Source organism: Mauremys reevesii, linkage group 12 (genome assembly GCF_016161935.1).
Source record: "Mauremys reevesii isolate NIE-2019 linkage group 12, ASM1616193v1, whole genome shotgun sequence".
Lineage (NCBI taxonomy): Eukaryota > Metazoa > Chordata > Testudines > Geoemydidae > Mauremys > Mauremys reevesii.
Genome location: NC_052634.1, coordinates 44,767,200 through 44,789,638, shown reverse-complemented (window position 1 = coordinate 44,789,638; position 22,439 = coordinate 44,767,200). Strand labels below are relative to the sequence as shown.

General features: G+C 51.1%; 2 non-coding genes and 1 pseudogene across 2 annotated transcripts; 1 reads left to right on the top strand and 2 right to left on the bottom strand.

Annotated features, from left to right (window-relative positions):
* LOC120375436 overlaps window positions 1-22,439 on the top strand; it is a 648,226-nt pseudogene that overhangs the window by 239,710 nt on the left and 386,077 nt on the right.
* On the bottom strand, window positions 19,088-19,161 carry TRNAT-UGU. Its single transcript has one exon. It is a non-coding gene; the product is annotated as a tRNA-Thr (tRNA).
* TRNAS-AGA lies at window positions 22,009-22,090 on the bottom strand. The gene has a single exon. It is a non-coding gene; the product is annotated as a tRNA-Ser (tRNA).

Here is a 22,439-nt window from a genome sequence, read left to right as displayed (position 1 = left end):
CCGCTTTTCCCCTGGGCTTCCCCGCGTGTCCCAAGCCCCCTGCGTGGCCACCCGTTCCCCGGCCCCTGCCCCTGTGTGCAGCAGCGGGGCCATGGCCGGGGCCGGGGACACGCGTGGGGCGGACACGCTCCTGCCGGGCGGGGTCGGGGCCGGGGGCTGTTCGGGGCCGGTTATTGCGGGGGGGTCACGAGCCCCCCCCCGGCTCTGCCGCTCCCCGGGAACAGGCGGGGGGGGGCTGAGAGGCACCGGCTGGGAGAGGGGGCGGGGCCGGGGAAAGGAGGAGCGGTGGGGGGAAGGTCAGGCTGGCCCCGGGGACCTCCCTTCCCTGGGCTGGGGAGGACGGAAGCGCCCCCGGGGCAGGCTGGGAAATGTAGTTCGGCTTGTGTCTCCCGGCTCTGGGCATGCGCAGATCGTGGGGGGCGGGGCGGAGTGTGATCAGCTGCTGGGTGAGCGCCGCGCGCTGCTCCATTGTGAGCCGGGAGCCCGGGCGGGGCAGCGGGGGGGTCTGTGCTGGGGGCCCCTGAACCCCCCCGCGCCCGGCCCCGCCTCTACAGGTCCTGGCGGGGGGGACCCGGCATCTCGCAGCGCCGGGATCTGCTCCCTGGGGTCCCGGTGTGGGGCCGGGTGGGGGCTGCCGGGGGGTGAGATCGGGCGGGGAGGTCCCGGGGGGGCTGGGAAAGGGGCGGGGAGGGAGTGTCGGTGCAGCCCGGACATGGCCGGGGGGGGAGCCGGTGACCCCCGAGGAGCGGGGAGAGAAAGGGGGGGGCTGAGATCCCCCCGGATTTACCGCTGCCCCCCCGCCCTGCCCCCTTTCTCCCTAGAGAGCCACGAGCAGCCCCCAGGGTGACCCCCCTCCCCCAAACCCCTGAGAAGTTCCCTATTCCCCCCCCAATTGTGCCGCATTTTCTCTCCCCTTTGCCAGTGTCCAGCTCCCCCTGGGGCTGGTGGGGCTCTGGGGGTGTCTGGGGCCCCTGGCCAGGGACTCTGGGGACTGGGGGCCAGGGAAGATCTGGCAGGACCCTGGCTGGGGCTGTGGGGGTGTCTGGGGCCCCGGCTGTGAGGTCTGGGTACTGGGGGGTGTCTGGGGGCTGCTACTAACCGTGATCCTGCTCCCGGATCAGTTTGTGCCACAATCCTGGCTCCAAGCACGGCCAGGCAGCCCCCAGCCAGGCCCACTCACCCTGATAACTTTCTATCCACTTACCAAACACTGTCAGGTGAAATCACAGATTTTTTCTTTTCTCCCCTCTTGTAAACTGCAGGAACTTCTGGTCCCGCAGGGAATATTCATGCCCCCCCCCCCAAGTCCTTATACTAGATCTGGGGGGTGCGGCAGGTGGGAAGGGGTTTAGCACTGCCACACAATGGTCTCTTCCACATCGTTCTGGACTCCTTCTTTCTAAAATCTGGTTTCATTGAGACCATTGTTAATCCAGAGTCACTGCATGGAAAGACAAGGAGTGACTCCGGATGGACAGTGGGGCCAATGAGATCAGCAATTCTCCCTGTGAGGAGGGGCTCTCATTAGCTGCCCTCCCCAGAGAGCTAAAGGAGGGAAGCTGCTCAAAAGCTCTGTCCCTCTCTGCTCAGGATATTGGGGTTCAGCTTCCTGGGTCAGACGCTGCAGCCTCCATTGTGATCTGGGAGACCAGGCTTAGCAGCTGCTGCTCCCCCAGCGGGGCTCTGTGCTGGGATGTGACCTTAATTAAAGCTTCTTCCCTGCCCGGCCCAGGGGATGACTTTCTGCAGCTGGTCCTAGCCCCTTGGGGCAGCCCTGGGCCCTGTTAGTGCAAATTCTACCACAGACTCCAGGTAACTGAAAGACCTCTGAGAAAGTGCTGGGGACTGGCAAGAAAGTGACTGCACAAACAGCCTCTCCTATTAACAGTTGCCAGGAGCAAATCCAGCCGTGGGAGAGCAAAGCCCCCAGGAATGGGACTGTCCCAGCCAGAGGGGCAGGGAGAGAGGACAGGGGAAGGAGAGACTGAAAGGGGCAGTGGGAGAAATGAGTGGGGGGAGAGATTTCCAGCTCTCTAGTCCACCCAGACTCATGTATTGCAGCATCTCTGGGCAGAACCACTTTCCAGTGAACAAGAAAAGGATCAGACAGAGAAAAAGCTGGTTCTTGACTCCATATTCCCCCTGCTGGGGTGTGACTGCCCTGGGGTCAGTGTCTGAGGGAATCCCCCACAGTGACTCCTTTGGTTCTGCTCTTTTCTAGCCTTGTGATCAGAGACTTTGTTACGGGATCGGGGAGGGAGAAGGAAGGTTAAAAATCTCTCTGTGGGCTTAGCCCGGCAGGAGGGGCCAGCTCCACACTGTAATAAAGAGATCAAGCATTTCCCAGCATGGCAGAATCTAGGATGTCTGTGTGCAAGGAAAGGGCGTTAGAGAATCGTCCTGTGAAATTAACTAAAGCCTGTTCTGTAACCCCCACAACTGCCCTTCTCACCCTCCCAGGCTGCAGAATGACGTCCATATTTCACTCCAGCTCATCTCATCCTGCCATGGGACAGGGGAGAGAAATGGCTGCAGCGGAGCCTGTTCAGGTAGGGATTATCGGGGGGTTGCTGGTGGGTTCCTGCAGGAGGGAGAGGGACAGCAAATACACCGGAGATGGGAAGATTTGCACAGTCTGGTTTGGAGCAGGGCAGGAAATGCACAGGGTGGGGAAGGGAGGAGGACAGCTTGTGACATTCCTGCTGGGAGGAGTTTAATGAGTGGCCCAATTCTAGGAACAGACCCATGAGATTAGGAGGTGGAAATACCCCAATTTGTGAAACAGAAAATAATCCTCCTACATGGGGCTAGGAAAACTGACCAGACTCCCAGTGCTGGAGCCTGACCTGACTGACCAGCCGCTGCTGTGAGATATGAAGGGGGCACCCACCAGTGAGGTTTAGGGGAGATTCCCCTCCCTTCATATCCAGCTCCTCACAATGAGGAGGGTGTTGGGCTTCCTACCAGGGATCTCTCCCTGGTCCCTGCTAGGGGCTCCATCTCCTGTATCTGTCTGTGGCTAGTAGGAGTGTGATGGATCTGCTGGGAGAGAAAAGGAGCTCTCGCTTCATCCCCTTAACCTGGTGTTTCCAGGATGCTCTGAGTGGGGTGGAGGTGGGACTCTGACTGTGATCCACCCAGAGCTTGAATTTGATTGGCTTCTCTCCCCCACAAGTAGTGGGAGTGGGACATCAGGTACTGAGTATTGGACCCTTGCTCTTTCAGGGGCCAGTGACCTTCGAGGAGGTGGCTGTGTATTTCACCAGGGAAGAGTGGGCTCTGCTGGGCTCTGCTCAGAGAGCCCTCTACAGAGACGTCATGCAGGAGAACTATGAGAATGTGACCTCACTGGGTAAGGATTCCTGTCCCCTCAGTTCTTGGAAGGGGAAATGAAGAGTTAAGGTTCATGCCAGCCCCACAATGCCATCTCTGCTCTGTCCTGTCTCTGCATCACCCCAATATGCCAGTGACCAACACACTGCCACAGACCCTCCCCTGCTGCAGAACACAGGAACAATATTGCACGGTGTCAAATATCTCCTGTTTGCATAAGTAAACTTCTTTGAGATGGGGCAACCACATCTGAACGCAGTGTTATGCTCCTACAAAAACACACACACACACACACACACACACACACACACACACACACACACACACACACACACACACACACACACACACACACACACACACACACACACACACACACACACACACACACTCTCTCTCTCTCTCTCTCTCTCTCTCTCTCTCTCTCTCTCTCTCTCTCTCTCTCTCTCTCTCTCTCTCTCTCTCTCTCTCTCTCTCTCTCTCTCTCTCTCTCTCTCTCTCTCTCTCTCTCTCTCTCTCTCTCTCTCTCTCTCTCTCTCCCCCCTCCCTCCGCCAGAGCAGTTCATAGTTACCAGTCTGTTGTAGCTCGAGTCAATCTAATGGCCAATGTGGGGCTGGGCTTTTGTCGGTCGCAATCCAATGCTCCTGGAGTGTGGCAAGATGAACCCAAAGTCCCATGGCCAAGCACCCTGGTTCTTATAGGTTTTTTCCTTTGTTGAAGTCTATGGATTTTGCTGTATCTGTTTGTGATCGGTTACTACTTAACTGGTGTAAACATTCCAGTGCACCTCCGACAGGGTCACCCTGACCTTTGTTCTGATTTAATCAATTGTCCTCAGGGGTGCCAGCCTTTACCTCAGAGTCATCAATCTGCCCTTCGTTATGGATGCACGTTGTTGATTCTTTGATGTCCTTTAAGTCTCTTGACTCCTTCTTCCTTGACTCTGGCTATAACAATGGCCTTTACACCTTCTCTTTTCCTGATGCATACATCCTCATTCACACAAACCCACTGAGAATACAAACAGTAGTATTTTATATCGAGCAAAAAGGCATTGCAAATGAAACCTTGCCTTCAATGTTTCTCTAATCTACTTAACATAGACACAATAGTGAATCCTGTCTCTTATTTACTAAACCTTAAAACAAAGACATGTAGATTTAACTAGAGTGCCTAATTTGTAATACATAGAGGAAACCATAGTAGACAGTGTAACTTATCCTAAAACAAAAGGTGACCATAATCAGTCAGAAGGATTGTTCTGGTCTGTCATTCCTTTCTGCTATTCAAACAGGGTGGCTGACAGGATGAAATCAAATCGTACATTAAATTCTCACAGTACATTATAAAATCCAGCTCCTACAGCCGTATTCGAGATGTGGGTGCACCATAGATTTATATACAGGCAATATGATATTTTTTGTCTTTTCTATCCCTTGCTTAATGATTCCCAGCATTCCGTTCGCTTTTTGACTGCCGCTGCACATTGCGTGGATGTTTTCAGAGAACTATCCATGACTCCAAGTTCTCTCTCTTGAGTGGAAACAGCTAATTTAGACCTCATCATTTTGTATGTATAGTTGGGATTATGTTTTCCAATGGGCTGCACTATGTGCTATCCTGACATCTAGTACTGCTGAGATCCTGCATTCAGTACTGTCCCTGCCCTTCCTGTTCCCTTTCTCCACTGAACCCCACCAGCCCATGGTTACTGTCCCCAGCCTCCCCAGGACTCTCTCATTGTCTCTGGACCTCTCCGTCAGCAAGAAGCAGTGGCAGGGAGACTTGCCCTCTCTCTGGAGTCTTGGATTTCTGGGACATGGATTTACTTTCTCTGTGTTTTGGGAGCCTCTTTGAAATTGAGTGTCTGTGACATTAAGCACAGTGCAATCTGGAGTGTTGAACAGCTGTGTCCCCTCAGTTTCCCAAGCTGGGGTGACTTTTACACTGATTTACTGTGAGAGCAGCCGCTCCTGGGCAGGTAACACACAGTCTCCAGCATGTAACTCGCTCCCAGCTACACAGTATTGAGTGCTGCTAGTCAGCGACTCAGGAGTTACAGTGCAGCACAGGAAAACCCCAGAAAAGTCTCTGTTCCCAGACTTCCCCCAGAAATGTGCATCTTTCCCTGTCCAGCACACTACTGAACACTGCAAGCTCATATGAAGTCTGTCATTTCATCAGTGGAAACTGACATGCACCAGCCTTGTTATCCCATGTAGATGAGGGGACTCATCCCTGCAGCACCCCCTGCTGGTGACTTCTGGGAATTAGCTCATTCCAGCTCCAGCGCACCCTCTGCAGGCTGGTGATCCGCCTGTCCTCTGGCCCCCCGTGTCCCTCCCTGGACCTGGTGCCCCTTTTACCTGGGGTGCTGCCCTCTGGCAGTAACCCCTCAGTCTTAGGGTCTCCCCTCCCCAGGGAACTCCCACCCACTATTCCCACCTTGGCTCAGTATAAGGCCAGTCATCGTCTAGCCCCACCCCCTGGGGCAGGCTGCAGTATCAGCCACTCATCACTGGCAAGGAGGGTTTGGACCTGCTGCCTTTGCCTACCGCTGGGCTGCCCTCTGCAACCCCCCAGTACCTATTGCCTTCTGCTAGGCCTCGGCCTGGGGCTTTCCAGGCTGGAGCTCCCCAGCTCCTCTGCCTTTCCCCAGCCCTGCTCCACTCAGGTACCCTGTGTCCAGCTCCCTGCAGCCAGGCCCATCTCCCTCTACAAACAGGGAGAGACTCTATCTGCCCCTGGCTTCTCTGCCTTTATAGGCCAGCTGAGTCTGTTTGGGGTGTGGCCCCAGCTGCAGCCACTTCCCCCAATCAGCCCAGCCTAAAAGCTGCTTTCTCCAGCCACAGCCCCCTCCCAGGGCTGTTTTTAACCCTTCAGAGCAGGAGCGGACGTCCACCCCGCTACATCCCAAATGCAGTTTCCAACACACTTTAATCCAAACACGCTAGTTGGATAAAACAATAAAACAAGATTGTTAATTACCAAAAAAAAAGATTTTAAGTGACTACAGGTAACAAGTCATAAAAGTCAGAATTGTTTACAAAAGAAATGCAGATAAACCACAAATAAATTTGTTAGTCTCTAAGGTGCCACAAGTACTCCTGTTCTTTTTACAAACTAACGTGTAAGTCAGGGGTGGGTAAACTACAGCCCACAGGCCACATCCGGCCCCTGAGCTCCCGGCCGGGGAGGCTCCCCCATCCCCTCTCCTCCCCTCCTCTCCCCTGTTGTCCCCTCGCCCCCGCTGTCCCCCTACAGCCTCAACATGCCGCGCCACCAGCGCTCTGGCCCACCGCTCCCGGGCAGTGCTGCAGCGGTGGGGCTGCGAGCTCCTACTGTTCTGAGTGGCATGGTAAGGGGGCTGGTCTGCGCGCTCCTGAGGGACCCCGTGTCTAGCTGCAGCAGGCCGCGTGGCTGTGGTAAGGGGGCCAGGGGGTTGGATAAGGGGCAGAGAGCCCTGGGGGGCAGTCAGGGGACAGGGAGCAGGGAACGATTGGGCGGGTGGTCAGGGGATGGGGAACAGGGGGCTTGGATAGGCGTAGGAGTCCCGGGGTCTGTCGGGGGTGGGGGTGTGGATATGGGTTCATATCCAGGACCCCACCCCCTACCCAACCCCGCTGCTACCTGTCCCTTGACTGCCCTGACCTCTATCCACCCCCCTGCCCACTGACAGACCCTTGGGACTCCCACACCTATCCAGCCCCCGTCCCCCCAGAACCTCCGCCCCATCCAACTGTCCCCTGACTGCCCCCTGGGACTCCCTGCTCCTTATCCAATGCCCCCACCTCCTTACCATGCTGCTCAGAGCAGCGTGTCTGGCAGCCACGTGGACCACGCAGAGCCAGACACACTGCGCAGCAGGAGCGCACAGCCCCGCCCCGCAGGAGCGCTACCTGCGCGGTGGCGTGGCTGCGGGGGAGGGGCTAGCCTCCCCAGCCAGGAAATCAGGCACTGGGCAGGACGGTCCTGTCGGCTGGATGTGGCCCGTGGGCCGTAATTTGCCCATCCCTGATCAAGGGCATAAACCTATTGAGTCAGCAAGACCTGCAGGGGTATGTCTGTGTGCTGAGACTTCTGAGGCTTTTCCATGCCTTGTGCTGTGAAGTTTGTGTTTGGGACACAGGTAGTACAAGCCACATGGCAAAAGGAATATAAAGGGCAGCTGCATCATCTCCGTTTTGTCTTCAATCCCTCTTCCTACCTCTGGAGCAACTTCTCTACAAATTGAAGCCTGGAACAAAGGACTGAAAGACCCATCGAACTTGTGGATGTGTTCCAGACGGACTTTCAAGCCAGCAGCTCAGCAATACTGCTAATAACCTGATATATAGATTTTGGAATGCATCTCACTGCTTTCCCATTTAACAACTTTTTTTGTGTCGTGTCCTGTCTTGTCTTTCCATGCTAAAGGATTGGCTGGCAGTGTGGTCTTTTGGGTAAGATCCAAACCTATAGTGATCTTGTAATGTGGCTGACCTTTTGGGGTCAGAACAACATTTTGTATATGAGCAGAGTTTTTAAATAAACTCTCACTGTACTGGACCTAGGTGCTGATTGGGAGTCGGAGAACTGGAATGCAATAAAGGGGGCTGTGTGATTTCTTTTTTCAGCTTCTCGATAACCCGTGTGTGGGATCAGAAGCACAGTTTGTGACTGGTCGTTGAGTTTAACTTCAGTGTTAACCACCAGTTTTGGGAGCATCTGCTCTCCCTTTTTCATCCTGCCCTGACCCTGGCATTTTCAGTGTGGACTGCCCCAGGCACACCCGTCACACTAAGCACTGAAGTTAAATTAATAGAATGTTTTTTATGACAAAGTTATGAAATCAAGTGACCTCCTTTGTTTTCTTTCATCTGAGCAGGGTTTCCAATTTCCCAACCTGATGTGATCTCCCAGCTGGAACAAGGGGAAGAGCCATGGGTCCCAGACCTCCAGGGTTCAGAGGAAAGAGATATCCTGAGAGCTCCCTGCACAGGTGAGGAAATATTAAACCAACTCAGAATCTGTAAGTGCCTGAAGGAAACATCTGGGATGCCCTATAATGCCCTTGGAAGGTCTCTCAGTTCAATATTGTCCCTAGCAGGGGTCGTATCCTTAGGGTAAATATAGCTCATGGCTTCCTGTAGACACTAGCAGACACCAGGCAGTAGCTTCCTCCCTTCCCCCTGTGAATTTGGATGGGATGTGAAGCCTGAATTGATCCCCTCCTCTCTCCTGTTTGGGGAAGAACTTGTGGGAGTTCAGTTCCTGATTTTTATTTGACCTCTCTCCAGTACTTGTATTGGTTTGGCCTTCCCCTTTCCATCCCTGTTTGAGGTTTCTGTCTCTATCACAGCAGGTGACGCAATGGTAGGTGAGAAAGAGGAGGAGAATTCTCAGCAGGAAAATGTTGAGCAAGTGGATAAACACAGAGAATTATCGCAAAGATCGAAAAGGAATGTGTCCTGGAGTCATAAGCAGGAAAAATCCCATGACATTCAGCACAGACCAGAAGGAGAGCAGGGAAACCAGCCAGGGGAGAAAGTGGGTAAATGTATTTCCTGTCAGGAAACTCAGAAGGACCTCAAGGAAACCACAACACAACAGGAAATCCTCAGCAGAAAGAGAAAAAATACATGCAGTGAGTTTGGGGAAAACGTATGTGATTGCTCCATCCTTATAAAGCATCACAGAATCCACACAGGGAAGAGGCCCTATGAATGCACTGAGTGTGGAAAATGCTTCCCTAGCAGCTCAGCCCTTTCTCAACATCAGAGAATCCACACAGGGGAGAGGCCCCATGAATGCAGTGAGTGTGGGAAAACCTTCAGTCGCAGTTCACACCTTATTACGCATCAGAGAATCCACACAGGGCAGAGGCCCTATGAATGCAGTGAGTGTGGAAAATGCTTCACTGACAGCTCATCCCTTTCTCGACATCAGAGAATCCACACAGGGGAGAGGCCCTATGAATGCAGTGAGTGTGGGAAAACCTTCAGTCGCAGTTCACACCTTATTACGCATCAGAGAATCCACACAGGGCAGAGGCCCTATGAATGCAGTGAGTGTGGTAAATGCTTCACTAGCAGCTCAGGCCTTTATCAACATCAGAGAATCCACACAGGGGAGAGGCCCTATGAATGCAGTGAGTGTGGGAAAAACTTCACTAGCAGCTCAAACCTTCTTGCCCATCAGAGAATCCACACAGGGGAAAGGCCCTATGAATGCAGTGAGTGTGGAAAATGCTTCACTGACAGCTCAGGCCTTTATCAACATCAGAGAATTCACACAGGGGAGAGGCCCTATGCATGCAGTGAGTGTGGTAAATGCTTCACTAGCAGCTCAGGCCTTTATCAACATCAGAGAATCCACACAGGGGAGAGGCCCTATGAATGCACTGAGTGTGGAAAATGCTTCCCTAGCAGCTCAGCCCTTTCTCAACATCAGAGAATCCACACAGGGGAGAGGCCTTATGAATGCAGTGAGTGTGGGAAAAACTTCACTATCAGGTCAAACCTTCTTACCCATCAGAAAATCCACACAGGGGAGAGGCGCTATGAATGCAGTGAGTGTGGGAAAAACTTCACTATCAGGTCAAACCTTCTTACCCATCAGAGAATCCACACAGGGGAGAGGCCCTATGAATGCAGTGAGTGTGGGAAAACCTTCAATCGCAGTTCACACCTTATTAGGCATCAGAGAATCCACACAGGGAAGAGGCCCTATGAATGCAGTGAGTGTGGGAAAACCTTCAATCGCAGCTCAAACCTTCTTACCCATCAGAGAATCCACACAGGGGAGAGGCCCTATGAATGCAGTGAGTGTGGAAAATGCTTCACTGACAGCTCAGCCCTTTCTCAACATCAGAGAATCCACACAGGGAAGAGGCCCTATGAATGCAGTGAGTGCGGGAAAACCTTCTGTGGGCACTTAGCCCATGTTAGTCATCAGAGAATCTGCAAGGGAGATCAACAACATAAACACCTCTAGGGCTATCAATACTTTTTTTTCTCTAATAATTTTCCTGATTCCCACATAGTAACTTTTAAAGCTGTTTGAACTGTTTGCAGCATGGTTATCCCTCAGTTTGACCAGATGAGGGGCCCATTTTTGCCTTTTGCAGTTTGCCCTGTTTTCAGGTGGACCCATTTGTCCTTTCTATCAACTCCATTATCCCATGAGTAATTCGAGTGTGCCCTTCCTATCAGGAACCAGGGAGCATCACATTTATACTATTCTTTCTATTTCAAAGTTATTGTTAGTCACCAGTGATACAGATTGTATCATTGCCACTTGTTCTCACGTTGCTCTGGGTTGTGCTGAAGAGCAGATATAATGGGAATTTTTCAAATTATAGTTAAATGAAGAGGAGCAGGGGCAGGAAAAAAAGTGTAATTTCAGCCTCTGTGACACTGGAAGGAGATGGGGAGACGCAGAGATTCCCTCCTTCCCCATCACTGCAGAACTGTTACCTTTTGTCTGAGCCATGCAGAGGTTATCATCATCACATTCTATCCATCCACTTCTCAAAGTGTCCTGTGAGGAACAGTTCTCAGCTGTCTGTGCTTGGAGATGATGCTTTGACTTCTTTAATCTTATCTCAGTGTCGCTCTGACTGGAGATGAAAGTGTCAAAGACCTGGAAGGGGAATTCAAATGGATCCCAAACACAGTGTGCTCATTGGGAGTTTAAATCCCAGGTTCCATCTATTGGTAAAGCCACTTCTGGCAAGGTGAGTGGTTTTGTCCCCCATTATGGCAATGCTCGGATACTAAAAATTTTGTAAATAACATAACTGGCTATTGAGACAGTGCTGAGTGAAGTATGTTTGAATGGATCAGAGGAGAATGTGATGGGAGAATCTCTTGTCCTGATTCTGAATAATCAGATGTAACCTGCTCTGGAATTTCCCTTCACACTTCCATTGCCATGTATTCTAGCTCTCTGTGATGTGGGTTTCTATCTTTCCTGAAGGCTGTTTGGTCACTCAGTTGGATATTAGTTCAGTTTGATAGGGTGTAGCTCAGATTTATTGGAGAATTTAAGACAAATGACTATTTGCTAAAGTCATCATTTCTCACTTCAGCTTTGCTTTTTCCCCATCCCTGCATGATGTCATGGAGAAGGTTGAAGTGCAGTTCTGTCAGCATTAGAGAACTCTCCAATTTACTGGACAGGCTAACAAAGAAACAGCAGTGATTTAAAATCTCTACTCAGAAATGGTGAACAACAGCGAAACCCCAACTAACTGAAGGAAGTGCATATGATCACTGTGTAGTTCAATTGTTTAAGTCAATATTGTCCCAGATGATCTGGGGAGAAAATTCCATGGTAAGTGATTTTTGAACTAGGCACAATGCCCATGTAGTTGGTTCCAAAGCCTTTGTAACCCAGGCCCTACAGAAGATCTTTCCTAGCTAATCTTATTGTATCGGAGATGCTACCCTTCATGATGCAGATGTTGAGGAAATAGAAGTGGAGTTTTGTTGAATTTATCCTTTGTAGGTGCTAAAAATGTATATCGAATCAAATCAGTTTTGGAAATCTAATAGCTGCAGAAAAATAACTATTTTTGAATAGAAACTCCAGCTCTGGTCACTAATGAAGATTGTGATCCAGCCCTTTATCCAGTCCCTTGCCTGGAACTGTGCCACCAAATTAAAGAAAAGCTTGGCATGTTTTGGTAAGCCTCCATGTTTTGGTAAGCCTCACTAACACTGCTGAGATTTGGAGTGGTTTTGTAAAGGATTCTACTTCGGAGAAGTGTAAATTTACCCTACCCAAGGCCAAGGATTTGGAAAGAGCTGGGGCTGAAAGAGTCCACACCCAGTTCTTGTTTTCCACTCCAGTAAAGGAAGCTATGGTGACCAATGACCCAAGGAAAATTGTTTGTACAACTCCATTTCCTAGTTCAGTGTCACTGATTACAGTTCCAAAGGATGCCAGGTTACATTGAGAACAATCATCCTTCACCATTTGGATCCAAAGAGAGAGTGCTTCAAAGAACATTCCTTCCCCGTGGATCCCAAACTGGCTGCCTGATTGGGTAACAAGGACTTCAAGGCTGTAGAAATGATGGTAACCAATGAGGCAATGAATGTATCAGGCTCCAATTTCAGACTTCCGGATACTCGCATGTTGAGTTCTGATTCTATGGTTTTGTGTCTGATGCTCTGGCTACACAATAAAGCTGATATTGGTGCAGCTGCACCAATGTAGCTGCGCTGCTGTAGCGCTGCTATTACAGACGCTTTCAGCCAATGGGAGAGATTTCTCCCATCGGACTTGATTAGTCCAACCCTCACAAGCGGCAGTGGCTCTTTTGGCAGGAGAAGTTCTGCTGCTGATGTATCGCTATCTACACGGGGTTAGGGCTGTGTAACTACATTGCTCAGTGGTGTGGATTTTTCACACATCGGAGTAATATAGTTAACCAATAAATGTCTTTAGTGCAGACCAGACAGTTCTCTCTTGTGTTTTATGCATTTACATCACTTCTCCTCTATCTTCTCTCACTTTGAAAGATTAAAAGTGTGACACGAGAGGCATTTTTCCTCATGATGCAAAGATTCCCACATAGGAGATCCCTTACACCAACACATACTGCAGAAGATCCTGAGATATCTGAACTCACAGAAGTGGTTGGGACAAACCACAGCTTGAGCCAAGGTTCAGTTGTTGGCAATGGGCATTAAAAGAAAACTAACATATATGATAAGAATTTGTGATCTTTGAATATGTTTTTGTTACCTATTAAAATGAGATTATTGGTGAAGTTATTAGTTAAAGAAGAAGAGACTAAATGTGTGATAATCTGAAGTATTTTGGAAAACTGAAAGTTGTCTTTTTTTGTTTTGTTTTGTTAGTTGTACAGGAAATGGTGGCTAATCTTGAAAAGTTAATTTGATTTAATTTACCCCCTGTAGTGTAAGGAGTTCTGGTCAAAAAGGTTGGGGTGGGAGAATGTGTGTGAGAGAGTGTGTATAAGAGAATATTGGCCAAGTATCGATTTTAATATTTTGTGTTTTCAAATAGAATTTTTTTGCTTAGTTTCAAAGTCAATTTCTATTCAAAGGAAAGCTACTTGAGGAGATAAGTTGTATAAGTTTTTACCCACTTAGACTGTAAGGGTCACTGTCTTCCCCACTTCTCTAATTTGCAAAGGAAAGGCCTGACATCTGTCACAGGATGTGTCCAGGAGGTAGGACAGCTGCACTCATCAACCATCAATATAAAGAACAAGACCGAAATCCATTGCCTTTCAGGTCAATAAGCCAGCTAAAGGCTGGTCGATGTAGAAAAGTTGTGTTGGCATAGCCACATCTCTCAGGGGTGTGAAAAGTCCTCTGCACTGAGAGAAGTAGTTAATGTGACCTGAGCCCCAGTGTAGACAGTGTTAGGTTGTCAGAAGAATATTTCCAGTGTTTGAAGTGTAGACACAGCCTTAACATCAATTCCAATTTTGACCCATTTCCCTATATGTGAGAAAGTTACTCGTATGGAGGGCTGAGCCAGCTGTCCGCTCACCTGGTTCCTCAACTGTAGCTACAGCTCTTAGTGCCCATGAATGCAAAGACTGAGAGAAATGGAGAGTTCCAGCCATTGTCATTTTAGTATCTTATTGTTCCTCTCTCTGTTTTTTGTGCTGGCCTTTCTGTTCTATCAGGGGGTGACTGTATAGCTCAGTGCATCTGTGACAAAAGGTCATTGGTGCCAATTGGCAAAGGGGTCACTGTTCTTCACAAGCAACTCCTGTGTCAGACCTGACAAACTCCCCACAGCTAATACACTGCTTTTATGATAGTTATCCAGGAAGCATAGCAGTGAGATCTCTACTGAAAGCTTGTAAATTATTGATACTCCTACTCACTGCGAGAGGTGTGTCCGAGTCATAGTTAAGGAGTAATGTAAGTACATGGAAAATTATGCCCATATGGTATTGTTGTGAAAGTGAGTCACCCCAATCATAGGTCTTGTTGGGAACGGCCCATTCCAGTGGGAGGGAATTGGCACCTGTCCCTTGCTAGCCAGTTATGTGATGTATTGCTCCATTGTCAGCCTTTGCACCAACCCAGAAAAGCCAATGGAAAACCATCAAAGACAAATTATAGACATCGAACCCCTGTGGAAGTGACAAGGACAATATGAGAATGAGGAGATCGTCCTTTCTGTGAATAAAGACAAAAGACTGATTCAGTTCATAACAGGGTGGAGAAAAACACTCTGGGTCCATTCACCAAGGAGATTCCTAATGACCAGTGGTGCTTCATGAAAGGCAGGGCCGTGGCTCCTAGGGACTAGGAATCAGTGAAATTGACTGAAGTGTGAGGTGAGAATCTACTTACATAGGAAAGCTAACTATTAAAAAGTGTAGGTTGCATTTTCTGATTTTGTTTAGTTGGTAACAGTTGGTTTCCATCACTCACATTTGTTTGTTTAAATCTCTATCGGTTGTTAAATAAATTTCTGCTTGTTTGATAACTATACTCGAGTGCGGTGTGAGATACAGTAGCCGTGGTCCACTGTAAAACTAGTAACCTGGGATATACCATTGCTTTGGGCAGAGAGAATCTGGGATTTCTCTGAGTATCTGGTGATCCGGCCTGGACCCCAGAGGGGGACACATTGAAGGAACTCAGGGGTTAGGGTGGCTGCTGTAGCCCAGAGGAGGGTCCTTGAGTGCCTGACGGGCTGGGTGAGTTTGGTCACTAACATCCAGCTGCCAAATGCAAAACTCCCTCTTCCTAGTGGAAGGTGGCAACAAGGAAACTCACAGCCCTCGGCTCCCTGAGAAGGGTCACAATATGTCATCACTAACAGTGATAGTTTCAGCCAGATATCTAGGCACTGGGACAGAGGCTGAGTGAGAAGCTGAGGGTTGAGGTAAGCCAGCCATATTTAGCAGGTGCCCCTATGAGACTGAACTCAGGCCAGCGGGCCATTCAGGCTGGGCACAAGGAGCATACAGAAGCCTGTGTGGTTACAACTAAAGCTGGGTGATTTTTTTGTTCAATCAAACCAACATTTAAGAAAAAATGTGCAAAAAAATGTTTCATTCAACTTTTGTTTTCCACTTAAATTAAAGTCTTTAAAAATGGTTTTCATTGAGCTTTTCCTCTCTTGGCCTTTCCTTCTCCTCGCCTCCGTTTCCCTCTCGGGCGGGGAGAGAAAAAGGTAAAGAGGGAGAGAAAGGAGGCGGGGTAGAGGGGTAACTACAAATTGAAAACCTGGGAGGCTATTATGGTTCTTGTTTCACCAAGAAGCAGAAAAACAAAACCAAACAAACAAATAAAACCCCTGCTAAAGGTTTCAAATGAAATGAGATGAGAAGTTTTAGAATCCCTGACCCATCCTGCTCCTTGTGCCCTGACAACCACCTCCCTGAGACCCCCCCAATCCAACCCCCCCTTCCCTGGTCCTGGTCCCCGACCGCCCCCCCCACAGAACCTCTGCCCCCTCCCTATCCCCTGACTGTCCCCTTAGCCAACCCCCCGGGCCCTGGCTGCTTACCCCCGGCTCACCGCGCGCCTCGAGAAGCGGCCCTTCCCAGCGCTGCAGCCGCATGGCTCCCGGAGGGGGCTGAGCTCTTCCCCGCTCAGAGCCGCGTGGTAAGGGGAGGAGCCGCTCGGCCTGGAGCTCCCAGCCCCGCCCCCTGACCACGCGGCTCTGAGCGGGGCGGAGCGCCGCCCCCCTCCTGGAGCCAGGCAGCTGCAGTGCAGTTTAGGACGCGCTGAGGCGCCGGGGGGATGGCAGCCGTGGCGCGAACAAGCTGAGGAGGAGCGGCAGGGCCACGCTACAGGGTCCCGTCGCTCTTCCGTGGTCAGGGGCCATCCCTCTCCCCCTGCTTCTCCTCGGCTTGTTCGCGCCAGGGCTGCCATCTGCCCCAGCTGCAGAGGACGGGTCGCTCCTCCTCAGCTTGTTTGCACCGCTCTCCCATGGTCAGCGCCCCACGTTCCGAAGCGGGAGCCGGTAGCACGGCCCTGCCCTGGCTGCACAGGATGGGCCGCTCCTCGGATCACAGCAGCGGGGACAAGCTGAGGAGGAGCAGCCCGTGCTCTGCAGCCGGGGAAGGGCCGCGCTACCGGCTCCGGCCTGAGGGGTCAGGGGTGGCCGCTGCCTGCAGGATAGCGGCGGGGACACGCTCCCCACTTAGCCGGCTCCCTGTCCCGCCGCACCTGGTGGCAGAACAGGCTGGTTACCGCCCCCGGGCTGTCAGGATCCAGCCCGGGATCCCACTTCAGGTATGAGCTGGGGCCCCAGCCTTATGCCGCCCCCTATATTTTGCCACCCTAGGCACTTGCTTGTTTAGCTGGTGCCTAGAGCCACCCCTGCGCAGGAGCCTTCGTGCCCGCCGTGTTCAGCTCCCTCCCAGCGCCAGCTTTAAACTCTGCTGCTCAGTTCTAAGCGTTGGCCACACGGGGGCAGCCTGGAGCTCAGCCAACGCCCCCGTTGCTGGTTGCGTTTCCCGCTCCTCGTGGCAGGTTCACACCCCGCAGGCAGATCTCTGAATCGGAGCCGAACCGTTCCCCAAATCCAGCGCTTTAGCAGCAGCTTTGCTAGGAAAGTGCTGACGTCCCCAAGTAAAGTAAGAGCCAGAGCGCTGTGTCCAGGATCTTCTATTGGGCCCCTCACCGTGGTGTCTGTCAGGCGCAAGGAGAAACCAGGGAAATGTTTTCATGGCGTTTAAGGGCAGAAGGGGCCATTAGCTCAGCTAGTCTGACCCCCGAATAACATAGAATTACACCATGACACGTATTGATCCCACAGACCTTAGATAGATCAAAGCGTTTCAGCCCTCAGGAAGGAGGCTAAACTGGGTGCCAGAGGCAGCGAACAAGGGGCCCCCAAGGCAATGGCAGGGAACTGACGAGGTGAAATATGCCCCGATGATCCCAGCAGGCGACCCACCCCCATGCTACAGAGGTGGGAGTCCCTGTTCCTCCTGCCCTTAAGAATCTCTGGTGGTAAGTGGGTCCCCCCCGTTCCCCAGATAAGAATCCTCCATGTGATTTCCCTGGCTTCACCTCCAGATAAGAACATTGTGTGGAGGGGGTGGGAGGAAGGTTGTCTGGCAGATCTGTAAAGGGGGACTGTGTCTCCCTGTCTGGCCCAGGCTCCTGGGAGGAAGTGATCTCAGTGTGTCTGGCTGTCTCCATTCCTCCCACCCATAAGAATCCCTGGTGTGTGGGTGCACCCTAGACCATTAAGGATCTCTGGTGGGTGGGTGTCTCTCTCCCCCATAGTCAGGATCTCTGGGGCGTGGCTGTATAACAAGAGACTTTGACTCACCCAGGCTGGGCTGCCATCATGGAACAGACCAGGTCCTTCTGTGGAGGGTTTGCGTTCCTCCAAGGCTGTGATCTCAGTGTGTGTGGGTGTCCCTGTCCCTTCAACCCTTAACAATCCCTGGTGCGTGGGTGCACTGGGCCCCATTACAATCCCCTCTGTCTTACCCCCCATGAGGGATCCGGTGGCTGTGGGTGTCTCCACGCTACTGAGGGTGTCTGGTGCCCCTGTCCCTGCTGGTTAATAGTGGAGTGTGTGGGTGTCCCCCCGCCCGTTAAGGATCCGTGTTGTGCGGATGCCCCCGTTCTTCTAATTAAGAATGGTGCAGTGGAGCATATGGGTGTGTCCCCCACCCCATGAACTAGCTCCCGTGTGTGGTTCCCCTGGCCCCATCCAGGCTCTGTGGGTGTCGCTGTTCCTCTTTTCAAGATCCGTGTTGCAGGGGGGCGTCCCTCCCCCCAAGTCAGAATCCCCAGCGTGTGGGTGCTCCCATCCCCCCTCCAGGCTCTGCGGGGGGTGTCTGTATACAAAGAGACCGTGTCTCACTGTCTTGCCCAGGCTACGCTGCAGGGGCTATTCACAGGTGCAATCCCACTACTGATCAGCACGGGAGATTTGACCTGCTCCGTTTCCGACCTGGGCCGGTTCACCCCTCCTTAGGCAGCCTGGGGACCCCAAGCTTCCCCGGGATCACCATATTGATGCCGAACTTAGTGCGGACACCCGATCGGCACAGCCCCCTCGGAGGCAGGGCTCAAGCCCAAGTGTCTACACTGTAATTTTATAACCCTGCAGCACGAGCCCCACAAGCCTGAATCAACTGACCCAGGGTTTGAGAATAGTGGCTTGGGTGTGTTAATGGCAGTGTAGACATAATGCTAGGCTATGTCCACACTGCAATGAAACACCCAGCGCTGTCCCGTGCCAGTGCAGGCTCCCAGGGCTTGGGGCATGGGGGTGGTTAATTTGCAGTGTAGACGTCTTGGTTCAGGTTCAATACTGGGCTCTGGACCCCACAAGGTTGGTAGTGAGTTTAGCAAGCGAAAAAGGTAAAATGGCAGTGGAGTATTACCTTGGACTCAATGGCATTTCTCCATTGGTCTGTCAGCTCTGGGGCAGGGACAATAACACGTCCTGCTGCATTTGTTATTTCAAAGGGCGGTTTAGGATTTTCATTCTCACACACGGTGCACAAAGCAGGACTCAACCCTCGGTGTAAACTAAATGAGCCGCTCACAGATTCTGGCAGCCAAAATGAGCCATTTGGTGTGAGAGCCCAGACCTGCCCCTGTCCCAGAGGAAGCGGGATCATCTGTGACAGGCTGGACCACTGACCTACCCGCTCTTAACACCCAAACTTTCAGTAATTCTGTTATCAGTGTAATTTAAACAGCCAGACTGGGCTGGACCAAAGGCCCATCTAGCTCTGTGTTTTGTCCTCCAACAGTAGCCAATACCAGGTACCCCAAAAGGTAATCAACAAAGCACCACTGGGAGTTGAACCCAGGATCTCCTGTTTACAAGACAGGTGCTTTAGCCAGCTAAGCCATGGTGCCTGCCTGGGACAGAAACACACTGTCTGCCCACACCTGACTCCCTGCCATCCCCACTGGGGCCTGAAAAGCTTTGCTTGTCTTTGGATTCTGCAAAGCAGAGGAGCAGGTGAGGTTTTCCTTGCAAGCTGTGTGTGAGTGAATCTTTGCCCAGGTCTGCACTACAAAGTTATTTCAGTATTATTATATTGCTCAGGTGTGTGAAAAACACACAACGCTCCCTCGGTCAGCAGCTTTTGGCTGGTGCACACACTGCAATACGACGTCTGGCGACAAAACTGCCCTGTTTTGGTGACAAAATAAAACCACCTCAACGAGAGGCCTAGAGCTTTGTGCAGCAAACTTCAAGTGACAAATTGTCAGTGTAAATGCTGCTGGTCATTATACCACCATAACTGGTCTCCACCAGTATCCCACAATGCCTGCCGTGAATTCGCTTGCCCTGCATTCCTGCTACAGAGGCTGGGCCCCTCCCCTTTCATAGCTCCAGAAAGTTCTGACAGCTGAGCCACTATCTATACCGGGATTAGCTTGATAGAACTGCATTGCCAGCCTAAGTAATGTAATTACACCAACCTAATTTCATAGTGTAGACCTGTCCAAAGAATCACACACACACCTTGGGAGCAAAACTTCACCTGCTCCTCTGCTTTACAGAATCCAAACACGAGCAGCACTTGTCAGGGCCCAGTGGGGATTAGCAGAGAGTCAGGTGTGGGCAAACACGCTGCTTTAAGTAACAGCAGGTTCCATGGCTTGGCTGGTTACATCACCTGCTTTGTAAACAAGCTCCTGGGTTCAACTCCCAGTGGTACCTTGGGGAGTGGCTTTTGGGGCACCTGACACTAGCTACTGTCAGAAAACAAGATTCAGAGCTGGATGGACTCCTATGCTGCCCCTTCCTCCTGCTCACTGCTTTCTGTCTCCTCCCCACCCTCACTTGCCCTTGTGGTCATTACAAAGTGGCAAGGCAGAGCCCTCCCATTTTTAAAAGTCCTGGGGTGTCGTTCCCCCCTGTCCAGGCACCCCGAGTCCCTGCACTTCACACAGCTCTCCCTGTTTTCAGCTGTTAGTGAGGGAGCCTCACTGCTCGCACAGACTGGGCAGTTTCTTGCATGAGAGACACTGTCCCAAAGCAGGACTAATGCTTAGAGCTGGTTATCAGTGACTTCAGATCTGTTGGGCTGCAGCAAGACTCTCCATTGAGTCTTAACCAGCTCTGTTATTACACAGGGAAGAACAAAAGGGTCAAATGGGGCCTGGAAGCCTTAAGAAGAATCCACCCCACCAAGTACCAACACTTGTCGCTACCTGCTCTCAACCCCACTGAGAATGTTTTGGGGTCACTCCTTGCCTTTATCAGCCTAGGGGGTCTCAGAAAATGCTAACTAACAGGTGCTCCAGTGGCACAATTGGTTAGTGCCTAGTACTTACTTAGGGCAGTGCTGAGAGGAGCTATGCTGAGGTTGTGAGTTCAAGCCTCACCTAAAGCATTAGTTTTCATTAGCCAAATGGCATCACCCCCTCATTTGGCCCTTTGTGATGTAGAATTCCAGCCCTGGGACACTGAGGAGGAGTCAAAAATGCCCCTTTCACTTATTACCTCCTCTCCAGAGCACAGGTGAGAATCTACAATCCTTTCTCTCCCCCAGCCCCTGTGCCAGGATCCCTCAAGCAGAGCCTGGAGTCCTGCCCCTGGCATCTGTACTATTGACACAGACTAAGTGACAGGGACAAAACACTCAAATCCCGCCTGGTGCAGGGAGCCAGGTTTGTTCTTCAAATTCTGTCGTTGGTACATTTCCAGGCCTGGGAATGTCCCACAACAGCATTGAATGGGAAGCTGCCTGCAGAACAGTTACACTGCACAGAGCTCCTGTGGAGGAGGGGTGGGAATTAGTAACATTTTGAGGGTTGTTTGGGAAATGAGCCTTTGCTGACAAGGTTTGTCTCTGTTCATATTTCACCTTCAGGTGTTATTTTGAGGGATCTTTAGTACATTTTTATGAGGTTAATAACTATCTCCTCAACTTTATTTATTCAACTTACAAATTGGTGTCACCTGATTTTTGCATCTCCCTGTGACAATACAACTGACACGTGTGGCTTTCTACAGGGGGTCATGATGTTAAAGTTGGGGAATTCAGTCTCTGTACTTCTGGGGGTGGGGGTGTTGCTTTTTTACAGCTGCCTCACGGCCAGGCTCACCGGGCTGTTAGCTGCACCCACGGTCCTTGCCAGGGGCCCCTGCTGAACCCTGGGCGGCTGCACTGCCGTGCTGGGGTGACTCTGCAGGGGGAGAAGCTGCTGAGGAGCAATGTAGAGCAGGTGCAGGAAGGAGACGGGGTCACTATTCACATTCTGAACTGCACAATTTTCCAAATTTGGGAAAAGATTAATAGATTCATAGACTTAAGGTCAGAAGGGACCATTATGATCATCTAGTCTGACCTCCTGCACAATGCAGGCCACAGAATCTCACCCACCCACTCCTGTAACAAACCCCTAACCTATGTCTGAGTTACTGAAGTCCTCAAATCGTGGCTTAAAGACCTCAAGGTGCAGGGAATCCTCCAGCAAGTGACCCGAGCCCCATGCTGCAGAGGAAGGCGAATGTCCGAGACAAATTCTAAGGGGAAAGTGAACGCAGAGCAGTGACACTGGAGATGCCCAGACCTCCAGTGGGGGCAGCGTGGAAATTAATAATGGGAATATCATTTGCGAAATTATTCGTCACCAACAAGATTTGTCTCTGTTCCTATTTTCACGCTGTGGTGTTAGAGGAATCAGGACAGATTTTTACTATATTGATTAAACACTATAATAACAGCAACAACAGTGCAGAGCTTGCGTAGTTGGCAGGATTCGAACCTGCGCAGGGAGACCCCAATGGATTTCTAGTCCATCACCTTAACCACTCGGCCACAACTACTTGATGTATATTTCATTACATGATGATTCTGTTCTCACAGAATTGTCACTTTAAATTCTTTGCTCAGACCAGCTTCCCAGGCACACTCATGGCTGCATTAGTGTAAGAGTGTCCTTGGCTGAACAGCGAGAATTCCTGCCCATTTCCCTTCCGGTTGGAGCATGATTAGAGTGTGTTTGTGTGAACGTTGTGTAGATTGTTGTTCATTCCCCACTCTGACAATTCAGACAGTCCCTTTCCTATTCAAATCTCCAGCACATCGTTCCAATAGCAGGGGGCAGGATTTCTCTGGGGCACTGGGGGCTGGTGCGTGAACTCAGCCTTGCATTCCACCCTTGATGTTTCATGG